The sequence below is a fragment of the Meriones unguiculatus genome, chromosome 5 (assembly GCF_030254825.1).
Source record: "Meriones unguiculatus strain TT.TT164.6M chromosome 5, Bangor_MerUng_6.1, whole genome shotgun sequence".
Lineage (NCBI taxonomy): Eukaryota > Metazoa > Chordata > Mammalia > Rodentia > Muridae > Meriones > Meriones unguiculatus.
Window position 1 is genome coordinate 46,978,196 of NC_083353.1, and position 4,870 is coordinate 46,983,065.

A 4,870-nucleotide genomic window follows, 5' to 3' on the forward strand; every position below is an offset into this window, starting at 1 on the left:
ACCTCAGAAATGGCAGATATTAAAAATATCATTGTAAAAGCTCAGATATACACATTGTATAGACGTGTTTAGCATGATGAAATACACTTCTAAATCTACCTCCAAAAGACAACCAAAAGGTAATTAAAATCTCAAGCTTAAGACTGGGTAATAAGCAATCAGTGTTTCATCAACATATCAGAACTCTATTGGTCAATGTCAAAACTCTGGACTTCTGAAACCTTATAACATCATAGGCACAACAATAGCAGAGAGAGGAGAGAAATCTGACATATCTCCCGTTTTTAATATGCCTCAAATCATTACACTCCACATTCATATACCTTAAAACACCTCCTTACACCCTCCAATGTTTCTTGCATTTATCAACCCTGAAACATTTTTCCACACCAAACAACATTCTCTAGATTCTCAAAACCTAAACTCCTATATCCTCAAACCCTACATAAACTCTATTATCTTTCTATCCAGCCATTCATCATAAGACATAAATAATGAAGATGGAGCCTGTAGACATGGCAACCCTTTTTTAAATAGAAAACCTAGTACCTGGTAATTTTAACTAAGTAATAAATTAACCAATAAACTAACACTGGATCTAACTATCTGGTCTTTAGCTGCAAAGACTACCATTAGCTTAGCTTAGCCATCAATGTAATCAGAGACCTGAGAAGGATAAATATGTACCAATCCAAATGACAGTGACAGCTAGTGAGTGAATCACTCCAGTCAGCTGTCCCTGGGTCCTGTGGTCTTATGGCATCATGAGCAGGGAAGTCCAGCAACCAGGCCCAGATAATGAGAGGGAAGAGAATGGCCTCACCTCGCCCTTAGCAATGTGAAACATTGACTCTTCAGGTGTCCACAGTTTTGTCCATAGTTTAGGCTGGGCCCTAGCATTGGGCCAGTTGGGGCAGTCTGGCCCAGTGGTTAGCATACCATAATACAGAGTTGCAGTGTGTCCAAATCTTCTTGGAGACCTTGGGGGAGCTACTGTCAGGATTTTAGAAATCTGTGTCAAAATAATCTTACAAATGTTAAAATGCCATATTCATCAGATCTCTGACAAGCTTGTGGGCCAGGATATCTGAATTATTCTTCATCTCTCTTTTAATTATCAATTTTAAATTGCATCCTATGAAATAGAATGTCATAATCTCTAATTATGGCATATTCTTTAAATAAATGTTTTAGAGCCATATTCATCTCAAGTAAATCTCTATAGGCAAACTTTATAATTACCCATCCTAAGCTTAACTTCAAAAACATAAACAGAAGACTAGATAAAACTGATTCTTATAGCATAACTTCAAATACCTTTCTGAACTAGAATCAAAGCAAAACTTTTGATCAGATACAATATATAGAAGGGGCAGCAAATCTTGCTCATCCCAACATACTGCATTAAGACTGAGCAGCAAAAAAGCACAAAGGACACAAGTTTCATTTAGCCCTAAATCGAGAACTAAACACAACTGGCAATCTTAGCAGAGATGGACAGTTCTGGCCATATCAAACCTATCAGCCAGGAAGAAACAGCATTAAATCATTTATACAGGAACTGGTAACCAGGCATACATTTTTATACTAATTAACAATGACTTGAACATTACATTGTATAAACCTGGGTGAAAGAGCATAAGAAAACAATTTCATTGAAGAATCACCAGCCTTTGAAATGAAGAGCAACATATCTTACAGTTCTTTCTCAAATCATGCTTGCAGGTGTAAAAACAAAAACAAAACAACAACAAAAAAATACACAAAGAAAATACAGTTTATATCTTCTCTAACATTCTGTGTATCTTCAAGTTAGACTTTTCTCAGCTTTGTTTTTTGATTAAACCGACATATTTCTTGATTTTCAGACCATATAAAATTTTCATCAGAACTTTTTTATTATTTTATCATTTTGACATAATACATTATTAAAACTGCAATTTTCTTAATTGGCTCAAATCATATGGCTTGGTTTCATTTGGTAAAACTAACAAAATAAATACCAAAGTCTTTTGTCTTCCCCCAAAGGACTGAGTAATTGTTTCAAGTTCTCTGTTAGAATGCCCACAGCCATTGTCTAAAATACCTGATAAACTTTAAAATATTTCATAACCTTGAACATATTTTTTAACATCAGTTTTTGCAATATCAAAATAAGGTATCCTTTTTAGAAATGAAGTCACAAAATATAACCATAATTTTAAAATTAAAAACCAGATTTTATCAATGCAAACTATTCAGTACTTTTAAAATCAATACCAACTACATTATTTTGATGTTGGCTGCCAGTAAGAAAAGTTCTTGTAATCAAACACACGGAGATGCAGTTTTAATATTTTATATAAATGTAGTTTTAAACATTATTATTTTTATAAACCTGGTTTTTAATACAGGACCAAAATTATGTAAAGTCTTAGTACATTTAATAATCAATAATCAAACATCAAAATATACATAGAATATAGTAAACTTACATATTTAAAACAAACACACAAAGTTATAAAACTAATTTTTTACCCCCTTTAGCTGTAATTTCAAGGGAGGAACGTCTTGCTCCCGGTTGAATACTATTTTATGACCATAGAGGCTTGCAGCTTTCTTCCCTGAGAAGCTGCTGTTGACACTTTAAGAGCTGTCTGCTTGCACAGAAGCCTTAAATATTTCTCAAAACCTGTTTTTTATCATTTTTAAAATTTTATTTTATTAATTACACTTTATTCACTTTGTATCCCCCCATAAGTCCCGCCCACCTCACCTCCCAGTCCAACCCTCCCTCCCCTTTCTTCACGAATGCTCCTCTCCAAGTCCACTGATAGGGGAGGTCCTCCTCTCCTTCCTTCTGATCTTAGTCTATCAGATCTCAACAGGAGTGGCTGCATTATCATCTTTTGTGGCCTGGAAAGACTACTCCCCCCTCAGGGAGATGTGTTCAAAGAGGAGGCCAATCAGATTATGTCAGAGTCAATGCCTCTTCCCATTACTATGGAACCCTCTGGACACTAAACTGTCATGGGGTACATCTGTGCAGGGGTTCTAGGTTATCTCCTAGAAGAAGAAAACAGTAAACAACCTAGGAACCTGCCACAGAGGGCCTCTGAAAGGCTCTGCCCTGCAGACTATCAAAGGAGACACTGACACTTATGGCCAACTGTTGGGCAGAGTGCATGGAATCTTGTGTAAGAAGTGAGAATTAGTAAGATCTGGAGAGGACAGGAACCCCACAAGGAGAGCAACAGAACCAGAAAATTTGAACACAGGGGTCTTTCCAGAGACTCATATTCCAACCACGTACCTGGCATGGCGATAATCAATATCTGTTTTAATCTACTTCAGAAGTAGCATCATTCTTAAGACTGGGCACTATAGGGGCTGGCATCTTATATATAATCTCAAAGGGAGTTAAACTTAGCTGGTAAGGGGAATTCCCAACCCTATAAAGGGCAAAGGGGAGGAACATCACCCAGTCAGTGCCAGTCTCCAAGGTCAATTTCATCAAGGTCTCTTTAGATGTTTTGTTCATCCTCTCTACCTGTCCTGAACTTTGGTGGCTATATGCACAATGCAATGTCCAATCTGCCCCAATAAACTTAGCTACATTCTGACTTACCTTCAACACAAATGCTGATCCTCCAGAGCCAGGAACTTAGTCTGAGTCCTTGGTCCCTTTTTGTGGCAATATCTGACCCAATGACCTTCCTCCTTGCATTATGTGCACTGGTTTTTACCTAGTGATGGTTTGCATTGTCCTTCACGTCCTTTGCCTTGGGCTATCCGCTGAAGTTGGTGCTTTCTTTCTCTGGGGTACAAAACATTTTTGGCCAATAGGACACTTGCAGATCCCAGTTCAAAGTCTTTCCTGACTTCAACTGCTTTTTCTCAGAACTGTCCCTGTTATTGTACACTCTCTCAGCTACCTGGACTAAATCTTGCAATGTCATCTGTCCTATTCTTTCCTGTTTCTGTAGTTTCTTTTTTATGTCTGGAGTGGACTGGTTAATGAAATCCAAAGCAACTGTGCCTGTATGTTCAGATTTTTCTGGATCTCCATGTGTATATCTGCAAAAGATTTCATTAATTCTTTCCAAGAATGGACTTTCATCCATTCCCTGTCTGACATCATATACCTTGGCCAAATTATCGGGCTGCCTTGTGGCAGCCTTGAGACCTGCCAACAGGGCCTGACAATAGACTAGGAGATGTTCCTTATCTGCAGCAGTGTTATAATCCCAATTGCACCTCTTGTAGGAAACTAATCATCAATATGTCCTTCATGTGTGGTTTCAACTCCTGTAGTGTCTGGGACATTTTTTGGATTTCTGAAATAATATGTCCTCACTCCTCTATGGCAGACAAAACTTTTAAAAGCTGCTGAAATCATCCCAGGTTGGCTGGTGGGTGAAAAGAACAGTTTCAAAGAGATCAATCAAATCCTTAGAATTGTCAGAGAACTTGGCATTCTGAGTTCTCCAGTTATCTGGTTCCCCAGAGGGAGAGGCTGCCAAGAGGCTGCCAAGAGGCTCTGGGTTTTTGGTGCTGGGACAGATGGTGGTTCCAACCTAGATAAAGGGCTGGAGCTGTCTGAGGAATGTGAGGAGGAGGGGTTGGAAAAATTATTTCCATGGGAGTCTCATCCTGAAAAATAGAGTAAAGGGGATATGAGGGAGCCAGGGCCGTGGCCTCTGGTTTTGGAGAGGCTGTGGAAGGAGGATTGTTAGTGGGGGTCAGAAAGGGCTTAATCCATGGAGGTGTATGAATCATTAGGTCTTTCCAGACTACAATAAATGGAAATTGGTCTGGGTGCCCACATGTTTTCTGAAAAACCCCATTTACCACTGCAAGGATGGTGGTAAGGTGGAAAGTTCCTTCAGCT